Raw genomic sequence first — 23029 nt, 5'->3', positions numbered from 1 at the left:
GCCTCTTCAGCTCGGCTACAGAAAAACAGTCGATTTTATTCATCATTTATGCTGCTTGCATATTAATTCCTCATTTCAGAGGCAGGGATGCATCTCTCCGGCGTTTCCTCTGCCACATAAAGAGCCGCTTACATTAAAATAAGTTAGTCAGCCTGGTTTCCATGGAGAGTTTGCATGACCTGTGATGGGTTAAATGCAGCTTCAGAGGCTTTTCCACCCTGACAAGAACAAAACTCTGCAGGGAAACACACAGCACCTGTAATTACTCTGCATGGAAAACACACACCGCATCAGCCTTTAAAAACCCAAACCCTGACACAAACATGGACCGCTTGTCACTGTTCTGATGTCAACTGTGCACAAATTGTGTTTTTGAGTAAATAATTCAGAGTGAACAATGCAGACAATTCTGCACGCAGTAATAAATATAAATCTAACTGCACGGTTTACATGTTGTTTCAGAGGCTTTCTCACCCTCAGAGGAAGAAAATCCTGCAGGAAAATTTGAATTTAGGAGGCAAAAGGTCAGATTTGAATGATCCAGTGCAGCTTGATTGCATAGAATGAACTGATTCAACACTAGAAACCCAAATTTAATGTGATTCTATGTGTGCACGCATGAATCTGGTTTTACTTTTATCGTCCCGAGGCTTTCCCCACCCTCACAGGAGCGAAATCCTGCAGTCACGCTGCATGGAAAAGGTGCAGTTTAAAAATACGGAACATTAGTATCAGTATCAGCCTTTAAAAACCCACATCAGTCAAACCCTGATACAGATACTGATCATTTGTCTGATTTCTGTGCACAAACTGTTTTTAATCAAGTGTTTTTCTATTTTCCACCTGAAGTTGCAAACATGCAGACTCATAAACACCAATAATCCTGCAGGCACAATATGACTGCGAGCTTTAAGTGTCAATCCAGAGGCTCTGTCCTGCTCAGAGGAGGAAAATTTGAATTTAGGGTGAAAAAGGTCAGATTTGAATGAGACCATGCAGCTTGATTGCGTCTAACTAATCGATATGGCGCTTTACAACCTGGGTTTAATGTGATTCTGCACATGCACGCGAGTCTGGTTTCAGTTTGAGCGTCCCGAGGCTTTCCCCACCCTCACAGGAGGAAAATCCTGCAGGGAAAAACAGTGAATATTTTGAATTTCCTGGCATGGAAACAGTCAGATTTAAGGATACCGGAGCAGACTGTATAAAACACACACACACACACACACACACACACACGGAGCGGCGTGGCGAGCGCGGTGAGCAGCGGTGAGGAGGTAACATGTTGTAGCTCGTGTTGAACATCTGACCTGGCTGGAACCTGCAGCGAGCAGCACAGCTGAACAGGAGGCCGTCTGGATGGAGGCGGAGGGAGGGAGGGACGGAGGGACGGAGGGATGGAGGGATGGAGGAGGGAGGGAGGAGGGGAGGCTTGGCTGAACATGCTTGGCGTCTTGCCCCGGTCCCATTGACCAGACAGCTGAACTAGAGAGAGAGGGAAGGAGGGGACAGGAGGACAGGAGGAGAGGAGGAGAGCAGCCTTTCAGAATACGCTGCAGCACAACGCTGTTATTTACACCTTCAAAACAAAAGCACCGCTTCATCTGCAACAACACGTTTATCCACTAAAGGAACAGTTCACTAAAATATGTTGTTGTTTTTTTTTGTTTTTTTTACTGTCACCATCGGGTGTAAAAAACATCCTGATGATCTGCTGCAGAATTTGTTTTTGTGAAGCAGCAGAAAAACCTGCTTCAGCTTTTTGGCTTCAACAAACTCACTTTGCTGCTGATTTGAAAAATAAAATCATGTTGGACATGAACATCAGTCATGGTCTTCACTCAGGTGTCTTTCTTTCTTTCTTTCTTTCTTTCTCTCTTCCTCCCTCACCTCTTCATCAGGTCCATGGTTTGCTTTGGAAGCTGCCTTCCTGCTCTCAGAAGCAGAAACGCTGCTGTTGTTGTTGTTAGGCTAGCTTTAGCCAGCGAGCTAAATACGTTTTTTCCGCTCATTTACAAAAACAAGCGCTACCAAGAGCAAAGCATTGTGGGACGGCGGGCTTTGTGTCAGTTGAATTTAAGACGAGGCTCGCTGAGGTTTGATCGGCTCATGTTTCTTATCGCTCCCAGAGACCTGCGGCTGTCACACCTGGACTCATCAGGGTCACACCTGCTTTATTCCTCCAGCCGTCAGCCCCATCATCACCACCAGAACCTGCTTTTCTAAGGAAGTGAGCCTGTATTGTTGTGCTTTTATATCTAACTAGTTTCCACTGCTTTGGACTGAATGTGTTTTTTTTTTTTTATGTTTTTTTTCTGTCTTTGTGTTTAAATGTGTTTCATGACAACGTGCTGGTCTTAATGTGGATTTTACTGTTTGCTGTTTTTTCTGTTTGGAGGATCAGACCAAACGTAGGATAGTAAAGCTGAAAACTGTAATATGTGTAATGTGTTTGTTGTTCTTTGGATGTGCAGGGAAACCCACTGACATGCATGTGCTCTTCACATCCATGTGCTCTTCACATCCATGTGCTCTTCACATCCATGTGCTCTTCACATCCATGTGCTCTTCACATGCATGTGCTCTTCAGTTTGTGCAGCAGATCTGAGGTGATGACAGCCACTGCAGGCCTGTTCCCACAGCAGCAGGCATTTAAAACTACAGTTTTGTGTTTGGACAAGATTTCCAAAGCCCAAGGTTCACAAACCCACTGAGTACACACATGACCGAGGAACTTCCAGGTTTAACAAAGAACAAGGCCTGAAAATACAATTAAATTCTATGTTTTGATCATTAGAAGAGTCTGAGAGGGTGAACTTCATCCTGCATGTCAATGAACATGTAAAGGAGAAACAGTGAAAATGACAGCTTTGTGGCTTGTAATTTTGTGTTTTAACAAGATTTCAAACAAACCCACCCAACACGTTAACAACCGAGTAAGTTTCAGGTTGGATGAAGAAAAAAAAGACAAAATTCTTTCTTGTACGTGAATAAACACGTCAACGTTTCATTCAGAAAGAGGAGGAAACTGTGGAAATTGCAGTCGTGTTGCAGGAAGGGCATTAACGCAGAAATGGGCTTTTATCTGTCCACCAGCTCTCTCTCTCTCTCTCTCTCTCACACACACACACACACACACACACTCACACACACTCTCTCTGGCGGTGGCCTGTGTGCCCGAGTCAAAGGTGCAGCTTGCCATGCTCGCCGCCCAGGTGCAGACCAGATAGGGTTGCAGCGCGTAAACGGCTAATTCCTGCACGGCTGTGGGAACGCCAGCTGCCCCCGTATTTTTCAAATCCGAAATTGTTTTGGATTCGCGCGCCAACAGAAGGACTTGACATGCAAGACTGAAAGCAGCTCGTTTCCTGTGTCTTCCCACGTCAATAAAATAGCTGCCCGGCACCGTGGCGAAACCTAACTTCTGTTCTCCAAACCCCCGACACCCCCCACTGCCCCCCCCTCGCACCGCCGCCGCCGCCGCCGCCGCCCCTCCCCGTGTTTGAGAGCTGATTCTGAATGTATTTGAGTTTTATCAAAACAGAAGGACTGCAGCAGAAAATATGCATATGTTTGACCATTAAGCCTCGCAACAATATTGACTGTGCCTTTCCCCGCAAAGTCAAACGCTTTCACTGTGTTTTCCCTGCAATGTATGCAACCTTTTAAACCTTTTTCAAACTTATGTTTATATCTGCAAACATTAAGGGCCCGCGGTTTAAGTTGTAACGAGCTGTACTTTCTGCTCAATATATGCAACCTTTAAACCTTTGAAAAACTTGTGTGTGTGTGTGTGTGTGTGTGTGTGTGTGTGCTGCTTCTGCAAACACACATGGAGAGTTCATTACAGAAACACTATAACATTTTTGAAAAACAAATCATTACTTTGAGTTCATCATCGACCGTCTCAGGGAAAAAATGAGGATCAGTGTGAAACCGAGGACTTCAGCCTCCCAGTTTCCCTTTTAAATGATAATTTTGCTCAAATTGAGCCGCGTGAACTTTGGCACAATCGCAAAATAACTTCAGAAATCGGTAAATATGTCACTTTTTTCTTTGCTCAAAGGTGTGAATTCAGCATTAAACATGAATATGCGGGATAAAAAAGCTTCACAGGCGATGCATCTCACCTCGGCTGTTATTTCCTTCCTCTGACGCCCCCCGAAACCCAGATTCTAATCCAGCTCTGCCATTTTAATCCCAGCAGACCACCGGGGAAGCTGTTTGAGCGGCTCCTCGGAGGAACACAAATGACAGATGGGTCAACATTTAGCGTCTATTCTTATTATTGTTCTCGCCGCGCGGCTCCGGATGCCAGCGGAAACCCGCTGTCGATGCCGCCTCACCAGCAGCTTGTGAATTTTCCCAAGCAGATGTTCGTCATCAGGCGTCGACCTGTGAGATTAACCACATTTGAAGCCATTATACGCTGACTGACCTACGGGGAAAAGGCTGAAACGAGGACCACACATCCCCGCGTAATGATTTGCCGTGTAGTTTTACAGCGGCCCTGAGGAAGATTTAGCTTGTGGACTGATGGATGTGGACTGAGATCATAAGAATGGCATTTTTGCTTTAACGCAGCCACGCTCACACCGCAGAGCCGCTGCCACTCACTTCCAGCCTGCAACTGTTCCTGGAACCCATCGCTTCCACGGGACGAGCCGCTCGTGCTGCCAGCTTCACTTTGACCATTTATCAGGTTTCCACTGAACCTTTGCACATTTTAAATAAGAGCCATGCACATCAGCAACAGGCTCATGTGCATCAAACTGCAGGGAAACATGAGCCAACTCTATTAACTAATTTAATAAACGCATATTAAATACTCAATAAGCAACTTAATGTCGTTAACATGCATCTTGCAAACACATGATTGGTTAGCATGAGCCTGGCTGATGTCTGGCTAGTTTGCTAGCCTACATAGATAGATAGATAGATAGATAGATAGATACTTTATTCATCCCGAAGGAAATTTGCAGTTTTTCAGCAGTATCCACAGATTACAGATTAAATAAATAAAAAAATAAAGAATAAAGAATAAAAAATAAGATAAGTAAACACTGGGTACTAAAACAAACATCAGTGTAATAATCTTATTGAATAATGACGCATAACTGCCTCTAAAAGCCTCTAAAAGATGATATACATTGAACTTTTGTTTTGCTGTTTTAATGTAGGAAAGTATGAAGCAATGTCCACGTTTTTAAGTAACTAACTTTTATTTTTACAGCTTAGTGGTACATTCAATCTTACATTCTCAGTAAATGAATGCATGTATTTTTCTTAAAAAGTTTGACAAAATAACGGTCAGTTTTAATGAATGTTTGCTTCACTTTTGAGACGTATCGAGTGATGAAATGCATGTTTTAGCCTCTCATCAGAAATGCAAAATCTTGGAAAAAGTGGCAACTGGTCGAAAATCATTGATTTTAAGGACAGACCCAAAGCTAATTATGACATTTGTAGTGAATTAATTGAAGTGTGCGAGGTTTGATTTTGTTGATTGTGGAGACATGAGGTGATGGAGTGAAGGTTCTGCTCCAAGCTAAACGATAGTGACAGCTTCCAAAAGGATGGAACGCACACAACTGAAACTAATGATGGTACATTTAAAGGATATAGGCCTCGCAACTAAATTAAGTCTGTGACTGACAAATTAACACTTCTAATGACTGAGATGTTTGTCATCAGGCGCTGACCTGTGAAATTAAGCACATGTGAAACACTGGGAGCCGAGTAACCTCTGGAAATAACGAGCAGGCAGCGGTGTTAAATGATTTGCATTGTAGCTGAGCGGCGGCCCTCAGGAACATGCTCACTGCGGTCTGATGGATAAAATACACACTCAGTTCATAACACCACTGAGTGGCTTTTGCTCTCACACACCCACACAGCGCTATTAATCTACTCATTTTGGCCTCCGCTTGACAACCAGCAGCTTATTTGACCAAAAATTTCACTATATGCATGTATTTTTCTGAGCAGATTTGACAAAATAAACGGATCCTTCACCTATACGTCATGTTAAGTGATGAAATGCAGGTTTTGGTGCATGGACAAAGAGGCAGCTGGTTAAAAAAAACAGATTTTAAGACAGAACAAAGGCTAATTATGTCATTTTTAGTGAATTAAGCTCATTATTAACTCACTGATAAGACTTTTAATGACTGGATTCTCTACATTTAAAGCCACATCCTGATCCTGTCCCTTCTAGACACATTAAGTGATGAACTGCAGGTTTTGTTGCGTGATTACAGGCAAAATGTTGAAAAGCGTGACAACTAGTTAAAAAATAGATGTTAAGGACAGAACTAAAGCTAATTATGACCGTTTTAGTGACTTAAGTCCATAAATAACGCACAGATAACACTTCTTATGACTACATGCTCTCTATTTAAGGCCATATAAAGCCAACATTCCCCCATGTAAGCTCTGTAGAGGAAATGATAAAAATCCACCACAGACAGGAAAGGACTGGACCCCGTCTCTTTTAGACACGTCAAGTGAACCGCAGGCTTTGTTGCATGATTAGATACGAAAAATATTGAAAAATTAACAACCAGTTGAAAAATGCTGTGAAGAACAGAACTAAGGCTCTTTATGCCATATTTAGTGAATTCATTCCTTTACTGACTCACTGAAAACACTTGTTTTGACTGGGTTCTCTACATTTAAAGCCATATAAAGACAACTGTCCTCAGCCTAATGACTGGACCCTGTCTCTTTTAGACACGCTAAGTGATGAACTGCAGGTTCTGCTGCATGATTAGACAGGAAACATGTTGAAAAAACTGACAACTACTTGTTGTTAAGGACAGAACTAAAGCTAATTATGTCATATTTAGTGAATTAAATCCATATTAACTCACAGATATCACTATATTTAAGGCATTTGAGGCCCGCCTTGTGGACATGAACGGGTTAATGACTGGATCCTGTTTGTTTTAGACGGACTGAGTGATGAACTGCAGGTTCTGTTGCATGATTAGAAAGGCAAAATGACATCTAGTTAAAAAAAAAAACAAAAAATAAAGATATTCAGGACAGAAGTGAGGCTGTTTATGCCATGTTTGGTGAGTTTTAATGCCTGGATGCTGCGTATTTAAGGCCACAGAAGGCCGTCTTCCCCCCGACACGAGCAGATATGAAGTACAGGCAGTTTGGAAATGAACTCTTCATTTACTCTTCATTTTCTTTCCCACCAATTAGAGATGTCTGTCGTGGCAGAGCACCACATTGCACTCTTGGACCTTCGTCAACGGGGGGATGAGGCGACTCTCCACTCGTGTGAAACGGTGCTGGCAGTCTCCTCCGTTCGCATTCATTCCCCACATAAACTCCTTCTCTTTTTTCTGTTTCCTCCCCCGGCGATGCAGACAACACAATAGTCTCACTGAGCGGTGACGATTAACACATAAAAGCGACACGGGGAATCTCGCCGCTAGATACTAGCGCACATGAGAGGGCATTGCATTCATACAATGCCAAGAACTTCTGTGGGAGCCCCTTATATCTGATTGGTGATCTTTTGTTTCGGCGTTGCCCTCGATTCGGGGGAACGTGCCCAATCAGATTACTGAAAGGGAGGCAGAGCGAGACGGCGATTGCTGTTTTCTATTTGCTGCGTCTATCTGAAAACGGTTTCACTTAAGGCAGCCAGAGATAAGTCGAGGCGTCTCCATCCCCGCTCGTCAAACTTTCACCCCCCCCCCGCCCTCCCCTCCCCGAGTAGATTTTGTTTAACTTGAGCGCTGCGGCACGGTAGCGCTCAGACGAGAAAAGGCGCTTTTAATTTGAGGCTGGATCGGGTTCAAACACAACAGCGCCGTCCGATACTCACACAGAGAGAGAGAGAGAGTTTTTATTTCCAAAACTACACGTTCAACTTTCGACAGAGATGACAACTGCAACACGGTTCAGAGCGTAAAAATTAAAGCAAGTTGTGTTACTTTTTTAAAAGGGTCGGAGGTCGGCGAAGCCTCTTTTTGGCAAAATAAAAATAAAAGAACGCTGACAAATTGAATCTCTACATTTTAGAGGCTGGAGGATTAAAACAGTTAAACACACACACACCTGTGCGTTCATTAAAGCCCTGGACTCTTATTTTGAAGGCGGCTCTCTTGTCTGAGTGTGTGTTTGAATGAAAACACACTCTGACAGAGCAGTTTGCTCTTTCTTTTGGTTTGAAAACACACGGAGGCGAGCGGCTGCTTGGTCTGAAGGTGTGTGAAAGCAGAGGAAAACACACCTGCGACCTCCCGTCAGACAGGAGGATGAAAGACCCGTCGGCTGTCGGAGAGCAGAGCAGCGATGGAGATGAAAAGCTGCGATCGGAGCCGCTGACGGGCCAAACAACGCCGTTCTGACGGAGAACAAGAACTAAAACAAATAGAACACACCATCATAAATCTGTGGCTCATCGGCGGCTTTTTATTTGAGTTCATCACTCAAATAAAAAAAATAAAAATAAAAAACACATGGAAAATCATCCATATGGTGCAGAGTTTTACTGTATCTGTGAGTTAATGGGCAGATAAATCAAAGAGCACAATTTAGCCACTGAGGCTTTGATTTTGATTTTAATTTGTCAGGAACAAAAAAAAAAGACGTGGATTCTGACTACAGCAGGAATATCATGTTAGGAGTTCATTTATTTTAGAGGAGTGTTTGACCCCCAGCATCACACACACACAGCAGCTTCACACTGTAGCATTTACACATGGATGCATTAAAAGAGTGACTGTGTGTTTCCATTTTGCTGCAAATGCATCCGGGATCATGAATGAATCTGTACAGTCAATCAAATCTGGAAAACCCAGAGAGGTATGTATAAAATAAAAAAAAATAATAATAATAAAGGAGCACATGTGGTGCTGCGGGTCACTTCTTACAGGTGGCTGATCTGTCACTTTGGACCAAAACTCACCTGAAAGTCTGTGGCTGCAAACAGGAAAATATCATTTCTGATATAATTCGCCTTATTTTTCATTTTGCTCTCAGGTTTGGTTCTGCTGGACCTGCACACAGACTCATCTCCTCAGAACTTGTCACCACTAAATCAATTATTATTCTGCTTTCCTTGGGTTAATTTCAATTCTTTTTTTTTTTTTTTTTTTTTTTTTTTTTTTGGAAAATGTGACATTTTGCAGAGAAATGCCACCAGTGCAGAATGAATACAGACGAATTTCTGAGCTGCAGCGGCACCAACAAATTCAGCCTCAGAGCAAAACAGAAAAATATAGATTCACACGACACCATATTATGAATTCTATATGTCATATTCTTGGATACACTCGGTAAAATGTGGGTACACTAGTGCATATTTAGAATGAATAAGAAAGTATAAATTATATTGTAATGAATATAAATATGTATATATTATACATGCAGAGAGATTACTTCATATATTCATATATTATAACTTCATATATATTGTGCATGATATTGTGCAGTATAACAGTATTGTATATTATATATGATGCTCCATATATTTAACCCTTTCAGCCGACTAATTAATCATCACTGATATTTTTATTACTGTTATTTTTTTTTTATTAGCGTTACCACATTACAGGACATTAAAGTATTTGCTGCTTTGATTTGTGCAATTTTGCAATCCCCCCCCCCCCCCCCCCCCTCATTATGCACTTTATATTTTCTTCATTCTTCTGTCATATTTCAGTCTTTTTGCTTCTCAGCCAACGCGAGTCGGTTCATATTTGTGTCTTTTCAGCACATTTACTGATGTCCGTAGATATTTTTATAATGGATCTGTCTGCTGATGACAGGATGAGTGTGCATGTTGAGGAAAACACAGCGTCTTGTTGTCATGACACTGTGTGTGTGTGTGTGTGTGTGTGTGGTTATATTAGGTAAATATATGTGTGTATCAGTGTTGCTGAAATATATATGCAGCTCCATTCTCATATACACAGAGCAAAGTGATGCTAATCCACAGTGAAGATGTGTGTGTTGATATGTATTTCTGCAGACGTGTATTTTCATGTTGACATTAAGAACTGACTCACTGTCAAACTTTACATCAATAAATTATTATGAGCTGCATCAAACATCCTGTTGTTGCTGCAAACTGGTGATCATTGATGTTTGGGACAGAAATGGATGAATTTGTAAATAAAGACAGAAATCTCTATTAACTTTAAGATTTCACCGACACAGAGTGAAGAAGACTTTTTGTTTTTTAATATTCTCATACTTGTGGCTCTGACCTTTGACCCCTGACTTATCGGCTGCTTGATCAATCTTACCTATTTATTTATTTGTTCATTCACCTGTCTGTGAGGATGTCACAGGTATGTTTCTCTCTCTCTCTCTCTCTCTTTTTTTTTTTTTTTTTTTTTACAGCCGTCGTTTTGATTTTTATGAGGGTTTTATTGAGGAGAACCTCTTCCCACCGCTCACACTGATTTATCACTTTTCTGACGTTTGTCTTTTATTAAAAATCAGATAGCGGTCAGTCAGCATCGCACGCTGCCGATACCACCGTCACAACACAGATCTGATTGACTGTGTATCTCCTGATCGATCAATACTTCACTGTGCAGGTTATCAATGGGAGGCCCCTTCACCTGGATTTAGTCCGGTCGGAGGGTTTCAGCGTCCCGTGGCGCTCCGACTGCTTCAGGGCCCGATGGGAATAAAACTCTGAATACCTGGATTTTTTTTTTTTTTTTTTTTTAACATGAAAACAGTTGAATTTAAAATATTGGCAAAGTCGATCCACAAATATTTGAGCTGGTGGTAAAATGAAGGAGAACTGAGGAGGTTAAAAAAAGACCCAGTTCCTCCCTTTGCTGATTCCTCTTAATTATTTATTTTTATTTTTATTTTCTTAAGTCTTAACATTTTTCTTGTCACAGGAGCCACGCTGACGCGTCTCAGCCTGATTTTCGGTTTCCGCCTCCGAGCCACAATATCATCAAAATGTGTGACCGCAGTAAAAAAAAAAAAATAAATAAATAAATACAATTTTAAAAAATAAATAAACGCATGCTGAGTTGAGACGAGGATGGGGGGAAAAAAACGAGGAAATCCATGAGATAAATTATTCTGCACAGATCATTAACCCAAAAAGTTATTAAGATTATATGGAAAAAAATAAAAAATAAAAAAATAAACTTTTTCCTCCGATATTGTGGAGCAGGAGTCTGTGGTAATTAACGCCACTTCCCCTCCTGCAGTATTTACATCTTGATGGTCGAACAGGACAATTAGGGGTTTGGAGACACCGGCCAGGCAGGCTGGGCTGTCAGAGACAACGTGTGTGTGTGTGTGTGTGCGTGTGTGTGTGTGTTGGGGGGGGGTGTGCACTACCTCAAGTGGGATTTAGAAGCCAAAGCCCTTCGGATATGTTGACGCCGCCACTGTGGGGAGAGGGAGAGAGAGAGAGACAGGGAGAGAGAGAGAGAGAGAGAGAGAGAGAGAGAGAGAGAGAGAGAGAGAGAGACGGAGGGAGAGAGAGAGAGATTTTCAACTTGAACTCAGATTTCCTGCAGGGTTCACAAACCCAAATTCAAGCCCTTTAAAACCCCACAAAAAAAAAACAAGCTTCCAAAAATGAGCTAAGGACAGATTTCAAACTTTAACTGAACAAAACAACGAGGAAGACGAGAGCGAATCATCCGTTAAAAGACGACAGGACGCAGAGCGGACTGAGATCTGGCCTCCTGGATTTAACACCTTAAATACTTTAAGGTTTTAAATTCAGACAAATCAAGAGATTGACAGACTTTCTAAGGGGCTGCAGACTGCTGAGGTGTTTACAGTGTGTTTACATGTGTGTGTGTGTGTGTGTGCAGTGATGTGTGTGTGCAGATGTTTGAGCGCATGTGCTTTGGGACACTGAACGACGACACACACTTCACGCATGTTTCTCCTCGCAGGCGAAATGCTGACTCATGTCCATCTCGTATAAAACGTGAAAAATGTGCACGCAGCCGTATATGAAGACGTGAGTGTGTCAGGCCAAGGAAAACAAACTGAGTCACCAGGAAAAAGCTGGTAAAATGAAAGAACTGATGTATATTAATACAACAAAGTGTGTTTTTCAATAGTGGTTATGTTTGGATGTGAGGGCCGACCGAGTGTGAAGGCCGATACCGGCTCTGAGAGAGGCCGATTTAACGGTTTAATATCTTTAATCTTTAATGTTTAATATCTTTACATTTGACCAATTAATGTCAGCGTGGTCAATATATTCTGTATTTCCTGTCTAAATGTTCCTGTCCTCCACATTCAGCCCATCATGAGACACTGGGACCAGCCTGATGAAACTGCTCACAGGCACAGGGACTCTGAATGCAGCATTAAATTACACAGAAAATAACTCAACAATTAATGAAAAAAAAAAAAAAAGCCAAGAAAACACAATTTGCAATTTTCAAAAAATAAAAAATAAATAAAATAATACATTAATAAAATAAAAAGTAAAAACATAAAACATACAGTATAAATATAATTTACTGAAAATAAACTAATAAAATAAATACGTATAAAATTAAAATGCATGTGTAATATGTCATAAACAATATATAATGTTGTAAAAATACTTATATAAGATTTTTAAAAAGTACATGTTTAAAGTGCTGCTTTAAGATTTTGATTTCATCTCATGACTTCATTTATAATTTATTGATTTGTGATTTATGTCATGTGAGTGCACGGCGCTGATGGAGGGAGCGGAGCCAGGCAGCTCCTCTCGTCTTTACTGTTCTTTTACAAACTGCCCGACTAATTAGACTTTTTAATTTCTGTCTAAGAAGATGGAGGATGCACTGAAAGAAAAAAAAAAAAAAAAAATCTCCGTGTTAACAAGTCATTTAAATCTCATCTGCCAGTGGGATGAGATAATCCCACTTTTCCAAGCAACTTGTTTCCAGAACTTTCTTTTCACTCGAGTCCAGCGTCATTTTCTTGATCCCGGTGGCTGATCGGCCTCATTCTGCCACATTTATATCTGTTCCCAGAGAAAAAAAGTGAAACTGCACTGAAGACAAGTGGGATTATTTCATCCCACTGGCAGATTTTTGACCCTACTGGAAGAAAAAACAACATTTCAAGACTAAATGACATCATAATAATAACATGGGAATGTATTTTTTTCCGGCTGCGGGCTGTTTTCCTGCAGCTCGGAGATCTGATGTTTGAAATCAGGCCGGTATCGGCAGGACAGCGACGTATCGGTGTGACTGTGCCGGGCTGGAGGGCGAGAGACATCGGCGGTGAGAGGACGAGCAGGGAGAGAGAGAGAGGGAGGCGAGCAGGGAGACATTTTCTAACTGTAGGGTGCAGCAGTCGTCTTTCAAACAGGACGAGCAGCCGAGCAGCAAACACTGAGCACACTGCACAACCACAGGCCCAAACACACACACACACACACACACACTGCTCAGTATGAGAGTGTGTGTGTGTGAGGGGGGGGGGTGATATATAATTACAGACTGCATACCAACACCCCGTCGTAATTTACATTTCTTGATGTCATGGAAAAATATTAGATGAGTATTGTTTTTAGAGAGAACAAATAACACGGAGGCTCGGAAAACAGGAGCGAAGGGGACTGTGCTGCACTGTGGGAGGGGATTCACACACTCACACACACACACACACTCACACACACACACACACACACACACACACAGAGACGAGGCTGCCTGCTTGACCGCTTAACTTTGCACTGATTGTACCTCAGACTGATCTCGCTGCGTCACCAGACGCCGGCCAATCAGAGCGCTAATAATGACATATTTTGCATGCCGAACTTGTTTTTTTTTTTTTTTTTTGTATTTAAATTTCAAATCTGCTGCTTGGAAAAAATGCGAGAGGTTTTCAAGCTGAACCGGTTCCCCTTGGAGTTTTGAAGTCTGGCTTCAGCTCGATGTATACTGTACAAGCATCTTCCTACAGTTGTGTAATTTTCATGTTTGGATTTTGGGACTCTTTTTGTTTTTTTTTGTGTGTGTTTTTTATTTTTTTGTCTGCTAATCTTGGGCAGGATTCCCCCACCAAAGCGGAGTTTCAATCCCAACGGGACGCATCCTGCTAAAATAAAGGCTAACGATAAAAATAATCAATAAAACAGGATCCAGCGTGAGGAGAGGGAGGCAGAAAGGAAGGCTGTTTTAGATGATCTTCTGTCATCGTTTCATTCATTTTGGATCATGCCATCCTCCAGTCCTCCATGTTTCCCTCTCATATGTTTCCCTCTTATGTTTTATTCATATTTTTGAGCATTTGCACATGCAGATAAAGGAGGCGAGCGAGGCCTGGTGACACATACAGCAGGCTTTGACTGATACTGGCACCGATATTACTCCAAATGTATTTTTACCACTTTGGAGGTTTACAGTTTTGCAGGTTTCCCTCTGTTTTTATTAATATTTATTTTGTTTGGTATTTACATGTGCAGATAAATAAAGCTCTCGGGCTTTATTGTGTCTATCCTTCTGACAACCTGCCTGCTGGTGAGGCTGCATGTTTTGATTGATAGATGAAATATACCAGGGTCCATTAAGGAAATCAATCAATTAATCAATGAAATAGCAGGGTTTGACTGATACTGGTATACCAATATTAGTCAAAATGCAACCATAAGAACATCATGTGCAAAAAATATTATATAAAAAAATGCAGTTTTGAGGGGAAGGAGTGGATTCAGTTTGACCGCTTTACACACACACATGCACACACACACACACACACACACACACACACAGTCTGATGCAGTTCAGCTCAGCAGCACTGCCATCAATTCTAGTTTTTATCAAAGTTTATAATGTTCAGTTTGTGTTGACATTGTGCAGAATGTGTAAATTTAATTCTGTGTTTATTACTGAAGTTGTAGTTTGCAGAGGTCTGCTACTGGACTGCATTATACTGAGAGGTATTTCTGATTTTTTGTCCCTCTTTATTTATATTCAATGAGTAGGGACAGAATAGTGGAAACAACTGTCAGTAAAGTGAAGCACTAACTATGAGCTCAATGCCAAACACAGAAGTGAATGAACACCTCTGTTACCGTGACAACAAGACAAGCTGAGCATTATAGGCAGCAGGAGAGGAAACTTTAGGGCACAACAGCTGGATTAGATTAGATTAGATTATACAGGTGGAGCTGATGAAGTGGACCCTGAGTGTGTATCTACGCGTCTTGTGTAACAGATTTCTTAATTTAGGTTGATTAAGATGAGAAAGAAGCTGTAGGGTTCATTTACGTTAAACCGCCTCACATCTGCAACATTTTATCACATCTGATCAATTCAAATTTCTTTAAATGATTGGTTTTTTTTTTTGGTTTTTTTTAAATGTGAAGCCACAGACGTGAGCTTGCATCTTTTTTCCCTGCAGTGCATGTGCAGAATTTGCAAAAAATATAAAACACGCTGCCTTTTAATTGTTCGTTTGATTGCAGATTCTTTGGGGGGGAGAAAGCAACACGTCAATAAGAAGGTAATGGGATTGCTCTGCTGTTTTTGAGCAGTGGATTACACGACAGATTATAATTACGAGATGGTTGAGTCATCTGTAAGTGATTATATCCTGAGAACAGCTCACCTCAACTGCACAGCCAGTCCCTGAAAAAGGCCTTTCTTGTTGGTTTTTTTTCTCTTTTTTGGAGTAAATTGAAATAACTTGACTGCACATTTCAGCCCAAATTGACTCAAAGTAATCACATTACATGGCTGTTTTACTATTTCAGAGGATTACATGACTAATCATAATTACAAGCAGGTAGTCGCTAATCTGCGGCCGCTTCCATCTGGAGCGCGGCGCGGCCGGGCCCGGCGAGGCGAGGCGAGGCGTTTGCATGTGCGCGGCGTCTCGGCCTGTTTACTGCTCCGTGTTGTTTAGGTGTTTCCAGCGAGACGAGACGAGAAATCAGCCCCGAAATCAGCAAAAGTGGCAAAGTTCAAGTGGGCTTCAGCGTATTGATCTGGAGGATCCATGTCAAATATGTGGACCGGGGCTCTCGGAGCATCCCTGGGCTGGAATGCAGAGGCTTTTGATCTGCCGCTTGATGTTTGGAAAAGGTGAAATGTCGAGTTTGCGCCGAGGTTTTCTGAGCAGGTTCCAGCAAAAACCAGCAGGCACACACACACACACACACTAACACACACAAACACAGCCGTTCAAAAAGTCTGCAGAAAGCTGTTTCTGTTTCTGAGACAAAAACTGAACTGCAGACATGCCACGCTGACAGAGAGAAACTTTTAGCTCAAACAGCACAGGTAGTTTTATTTTCACCAAATGAAATCACTGGCATGATTACTTAAAGTGGCGGTAAACTATAATATGTAGTTTTGTTTTAGTTTTACATATAAGAGTCAGAATAGCTTGTTAGCGGGACACGGCGAGGACGACATCAGAAGACAGGAGGAGGCGGGGCTAACAAGGACCGACATCGAACTAAGTCGTTTTAGCGAGCGTCAACTCTGCTACTGCAAGCCTCCAGAACTCAGGTTAGCTAGGAAAACATGAGCTGACACGTCCAGGAACAAGGCAGAACGAGGCGGATCAGCCACCGGGATCCAGAAAATGACACTGGATTCAAGAAAATTCTGGAAAACAAGTGGGATTATGTCATCCCAGCGGCAGATTATTTGACCTCATTGGCAGAAAAAACAGTCAAAATGAGAGTAAATGAGCTGGGAACACGGCGACTTTCTGCCGTGTAAACACCAAACTGATCGGAAATGCAGCCAAAACATGTTACTGTTTGAGAAAGCTGTGCTGTAATTAAATCTTTACATGTGATATACATATATATCTATATCTATCTATCTATCTATCTATATATATATAGATATATAGATATAGATATAGATATAGATACATAGATATAGATACATAGATATATATAGATATAGATATAGATATAGATATATAGATATAGATATATATGGATAGATAGATAGATAGATAGATAGATATCGATATATGTACAGCGGTCCCTCGTTTATCGCGGGAGTTACGTTCTAAAAATAACCTGCAATAGGCGAAATCCGCGAAGTAGTCAGCTTTATTTTTTTTTACAATTATTCTAGATGTTTTAAGGCTGTAAAACCCCTCACTACACACTTTATACACTTTTCTCAGACAGGCATGAACATTTTCTCTCTTGTTTAAACTCTCAAAGTTCAAACCTTCGTAGAAAAATAAGTCCAGGATTATAGAATGAACGCATTCTGTACTGTACAGGAGACACGGCACGGAGGAGACTGATTGACAACGGTCTACAGTCCCTTAGCCAATCAGGACGCAGAACACAATATGCTGTAAAAAAAAAAAAAAAAAAGCATACAAAATTGCACTAAAAAAAATCTGCGAAACTGCGAGGCCGCGAAAGGTGAACCACGTTATAGCGAGGGACAACTGTATATATATGGATATGGATATAGATATATATAGATATATAGATATAATGAGAGAGAGAGAGAGAGACGCATGTTCAGCAGCCATCACTCCACCACACTAACAACAGTTAACCTCAGCCTTACCTAATCATTTCAATGGGTTCATTTAGAGAAAGCACCTCCATTATGTTAAGTGGAAATAAAAACAGTTGTTCGCTGAAGCTAAAATGATTTTTCTTTCTATTTTGGTGCTGAAATGGTCAAAATGAATCTTTTTCTTCCTCAAGACGCAAAAACAGAAGAGTATTTTGTGTGATTTCAGACGTTTGAGCAGCGTCTCTGCAGATCCAGCCGGCTCTCGGCCCTGACGTCCCGTGACACCGATGGTTAAAAAATACGCCAAAACACACCATCGGCACGGCGCGCCTCGCCCCGGCCGCCCCAGGCCGCCGCTGCACATCAACACGGTGGACCTGCTGTGACTCGGCGAGGCGGCGGCGAAGGTGCCGAGCCTGGTGAGCGGCGGCTGTGACATGAAGAAGACACATGAGTAAATAACTGGAGGTTGATAACGGTGAAAATATACCATCAAACGTACTTCATAATGCTTTACGGCCGCCATTCTCTGACATTTATATATCACTTTTTAGTGGCGGGCCAATGAAGCGCCGGCTTTGAAATAAAGTCGGCCATGATTCATGTCTCCGCCGTGTCAGTCTTACATTAATATTATGACCATATCCATCATGTCGGCCATCTATAATGAACAGATGCTGTAAAACACAATTTGGCATGACAAGAGAGAGGGAGAGGAGGTTTCATCGATCCAACCAAAACAACACATCTGCAGGGAAAAAAAAAAAAAAAAAGAGTTTCCAGGAATGAAGATGAAGAAGAGGCGCTTTATTTCCTCATTAATGCCAACATCTATTTTTAAAAACGCCGTTTTTCTGCCCAAGGTGGCAGGTGCTTTGGCGTCTCTTCATTCATCATCATTTCCAAATCGAGAGCTTGATCGGGTTTTCCTTACAGACTCGTGTTTACACGTTTGAAATCACACAAATGGAGTTTTTTTTTTTTTTTTTTTTTTTTAATGTACAGTTTAAAGGGTAACGACCAGGGACGCAGGTTTCATCTCGACTGGATCCGGATCAAACCTGGCAGCCAGTCAGAGTCATATTTTTAGCTTCAGTGCGACTCCATTCCCCCTCATTTCATCAGCGAAACTGAATGAAGAGATATAAATTTACAATGGGAGAGAAGACAGGTATTTAAAGAGAGGGAGGTGAATTACAGCTCAAGGTAAAATACAGCGAGACCTGCCTGAACCGAACCCTCGTCTCAGTGGAAAATGATCAAAATATGAAACATGGCCGTCTCATTTGAGGCTGACATGCATTTAACAAGGAGAAGCGATCCGTTTAATCCGTTTAAGAGAAAAAGTCATTCACAAACTAACTTTAATAAAGCTAAAGTGGGCTTCTAAAATCTCAAACTGAGTGAAAATACAGCGTCTTTGCCCGGAAATCCCACATCAACTTTCAGTTCAGGTGAGAGGAAATAAAAGAAAAGCCAAACGGAAGCTTTTCCCTGCAGCAAACCCAACCAGGTGAATTTAACCTCCCACATAATGTGATCATGAGCCCTGATCTGAGAGGAAAACACTGACAATATGGAACACCGCAGTGTTAACACCTTTAAAAAGAAGGTAAAATGAGTTTCAGACATCCAGGAGACGAGCCACATTTAAAATCTGAGAGCAGAAAAGCTGCTAACCAACTGCACAAGGTACTTCAATAAAGCTCAGGGTGGATAAAAACCAAAAGTTCCTCTGTTTTTACCCAAAAAAAGTCAGTGTAAACTTTCACTTTTGGTGTATAAAAAGCAAGAAAACTCAATCTGAAGCTTTTTCTCAGTAGCCAACAAACTACCTGCGGGTTAACATGAATCTGAAATGTCTTTAAAAGGAGTTTCAGACATGTAGGACAAGAGCTACATTTCATCTCCAAGGGTTAAAGTTGCAAACAAATCCCCAGATTCCCCAGTTTTCCTAAAAATCCACAAACCTGACAGCCATAACACTCATTCAACACGTCAAACTCCATGTAAACCTTCCATTCAAGTGAGAAAAAACAAGAAAAAAAAAACACAAAGTGGAGCTTTTCCACAGCAGACAGGTAAAGGTGATTCATCCAAACCAGCCAGGAGGTAAATGTGAACCTGAAATGTCTTTAAAGGGAATTAAAAGGAGTTTCAAACATGCAGACGAGTTCCTAAACAGTCACAGTGGATTAAAAAAAAATACAGTTTTTAGCCCAAAAAGTCCCATGAAAACTTCTGATTCAGGCGAGAAAAAGCAAAAAATGCCCAAACAACTACCTGCAAGGAAATGTCTAATCTACAGGGAAATTGATTTGTTGCTGCAATTAAAATGTACAAATGACATGTAGCAGGAGAGCTAGATTTAATGTCAAAGGGGAAAAGAAAAGGTGCTTCAGTAAACCTCAACACCAAATCCCCAAACCTACAGACGGGACAGTCGTAAGACTCACTCAGCACATTGAACTCTGTGTAAACTTTCCATTCAGCTGAGAAAAACTGAGAGAAAAAGAAGTGACAGGTAAAGGTGATTTGTCCGAAGCGGCCAGGTGAGTGTGAGCGGCTCAGATAATGCAGTCGTGTCCCTGCTAACACACTCCCCCAGCAGCACAACACGTGGGCTCAGTAAAAACACACTATTTCAAAAATGCTAATTTCCTAAATGTGTTTTTTTTTCGCCGGCCGCTGATGAAGGTGCACGCTTTCATTTCCCCTCTCCTGTTTTTTTATTTTTTTTGGGGGGGGGGTTTTTGCAAAATTACACTCGGCCTTGTTTTGTATGCAAAGATAGCACCTCCTCCCCTTCGCCTTTGCTCACGGAAATTTTTATTTGTGCGCCGCCTTTTCCTTCTCCTTCTCCTTCTCCCTCTCCTTCCTAATGCAGCAAAATGAGAAATGGCGATGTGGGCCCGGGGAGATGCTCGGGCGAGGCGAGGCGAGGCGAGGCGAGGCGAGGCGAGCGGCAGCCTGGCAATTGCCACTCTGATATTTGAGCATAAGCCTCTCCTTTAAAAAAGCATGTTGATTCTCCATACCCCAATATTGACCGAGCGTCTCTGTTTGATGTATGCAACCTCCTTCCTCCCCCCCTCCACTAACACACACACACACACACGCACGCACACACACCTCCCCCCGCCGCCATGCAAACCCAATGTTTGGGCTTAACTTGTTAGTTCTGCTTCTGCAACTGACGCGGAATAACCGCCGATGCCCCGAGATATTACAATCGAGCGCGGCGACGGACCGACTGTCTGACAGAGTTTGCACACGCGCTCGCTGACGGCTGATGGGTGACGGATGTGCCGCGGCGTCTCGAAACTTTGTCTGTTTGTGCTGCTGATTGTTTACACGGGGAGGAGTGTGTGTGTGTGTGTGTGTGTGTGTGTGAATCAGCAGGAATACACATGTTCTGCGTCTGAAATTAACTTTTCGCTTTGGTAAACCCACGAAACGACGTATTTGTCTTGAAAACAGGGTCTGTTTTTCATGTAAATATGTCACATTACCTGTTTTCAATGGGATCTGGTGCCGACAGAGTCACATGCTGTATGAAACAGTCAGTAAAGTACGACAGAATCACAACTTTCCCACTTAAAAGGCCAAAGTTTCCCAAAAATGGTGGCAGAATTCAAATTAAAAGACTCCCATTTTGCCTTGTATTTGTAAGTTTTAGGCATTTCTTGATGCACTCGGCTTGTATTTTTTAGCCTTTCGTAGATCTTTCTCAATCTCATTTCATGCATTTTATCCCCCCCTGGATAAAGTTATTAGTTATAGTAGTCGCAGTAGTATTTCATAAATATTCAACATAACTGTCAGCTGGTTAACCTTTTAGGCCAGCAGGGCCACCGTACGCTGACAGCAGGCCGAGGCCTTCAGATAGTATTGTTTTCAAAAAGTTGTTGGGTAAGTTATTCACCCAAACATGAATTTTTCCCAGCATGCAGTGCTTTCTGGTTGGTTATTTCACATCGTGGATTCATAAAGGCACAGTTCACATAACATACTGTAAATAATAGTTGGAGCTGTGTGTGCTTTATCCACATAAAGATTAGTTTTACTGGCAGCTGGGGCTTGCTGGTTGGAAATTTGACACCCTGCATATATAAATGCACAGTTTGTGCATCATAATGCTTCCTTTGCATGCCATTTGCAGGAAAATTATCCCAACTGGAAAATTACCAGCACAATTTCACTCAAAAACAAAGAATTGAATTAGTAATGTCTGCATTTCATGCTTTAATAAAGCGTCCAAAGAGCTGCATTTCTGGTGCTGCAGCCGGTATTAGAAACATGAAAGGGGACCAAAATAGGGACAGATGTGTCGCCAAACTAAAATTAGCCCAGAGCCGCGGCAGCAGCAGCAGCAGCAGCGGCGGCGGCAGCGGCGGCGGCAGCGGCGGTGGCTACATGACATCAAGCCGTGAGCATATTTACACGTGTGGCGATGGAGACGTTCAAAACATGTCACGAAATTCACGGCAGGCTGAGCCGCCTCAGCAGCCGGCGAGCCTCCAGTGAGACGGAGCGCTGTTATTAAAGCAAGGGGGAGAAAAAAAAAAAAAAAATCAACATAACAGATAGGTATCTTTTTCAGATCGAAGATAATCCCCTCGGAGACTCGGCAGCGAGATATCGAGCGCTGCTGCAAAGTTATTTCATGAGGAAAATATCCTTGTTTACTAAAGTGGCTGAACAGTGTAAACCTAATTACTCTGAACTAGGTCAGAAATCTGCTACCGAGTAAAGAGTAATCAAACTGAATATTTAATGGGATATACTACCACCCCCCCCACCCCCCCCCACCCCACCCCCCAAACAAAAAATACCCTCTCCCTCTCCTCCTGCACTCCTCTCTCGCTCACCGCCAACTTCCTGCCCTTCTGTAATTTGTTAATCGAATCACCTGATGAGAGTCGAGCCTCTGTAATCTGGTTGTAATAAAGAAGGAAGGGGGAAGAAGTGGAAGAAGAAGAAGAAGAAGAAGGGGGGGGTGGGGGGGGTTCTATTAATAGATCAGTAGACTTGTGGCCTGCAGATGACAGGAAAAGGAGGCCTGTCATGAGGAATGCCTTTTTTGTCCAGAGAGGAAATGAATTTCTTGTGATTTTTTTTTTGGAAACGGCGCCCGCGGGGGCCTCGCCGTTTGTTTCAAGGCTCCAGGAGAAAGAAGGGAAAAGAGAAAGAGGGAGAGAGAGAGAGAGAGAGATAGAGATAGAGAGAGGGAGGGAGGGAGTCTGTTGATGATGTGATGAGAGCTTTCTGCGTTTCGCGCCGCTCTCCCCACATTGAGGCGCAGATCTGTCCCGTCCCCCCGTCCCAGAGACAGGGAACGGGAAGAGAAAAAACAAAACAAACAAAAAACAAAAAAAAGATGAAGAAGAAGAAGGAGAAGCGTCTTCGTCAGGTCCAAGAACGCATTGTGTCGTCATTTGATGTTTCTCCGCTTGGAGAGTGATGAAGAACCTCGGTCGGTTTTCCTGCCGGCTTTGAACGCCCCCCCCCCCTCCCTTCCTCCTCTTCCTCCTCCTCCTCCTCCTCCCTCTTCCTCC

General features: G+C 42.3%; 1 long non-coding RNA gene across 5 annotated transcripts in view; it reads right to left on the bottom strand.

The window, feature by feature from the left end:
• The window catches only part of LOC115373580 (uncharacterized), a 339580-nt gene that overhangs the window by 105930 nt on the left and 210621 nt on the right, over positions 1-23029 (bottom strand). For 4 of the 5 annotated variants that reach the window (XR_003929553.1, XR_003929556.1, XR_003929554.1 and 1 more), the window contains 2 exons: positions 11338-11387; positions 1311-1485 (listed from right to left, as the gene is read on the bottom strand). This is a non-coding gene — a long non-coding RNA (uncharacterized LOC115373580). The remainder of the gene's footprint in view (positions 1-1310; positions 1486-11337; positions 11388-23029) is intronic. The other variant, XR_003929557.1, reaches the window with a different exon arrangement.

This window comes from Myripristis murdjan, chromosome 2, assembly GCF_902150065.1.
Source record: "Myripristis murdjan chromosome 2, fMyrMur1.1, whole genome shotgun sequence".
In the NCBI taxonomy this organism is placed as follows: domain Eukaryota; kingdom Metazoa; phylum Chordata; class Actinopteri; order Holocentriformes; family Holocentridae; genus Myripristis; species Myripristis murdjan.
The sequence above is the reverse complement of the archived record's forward strand: the minus strand, read 5'-3'. Positions and strand labels throughout refer to the sequence as shown.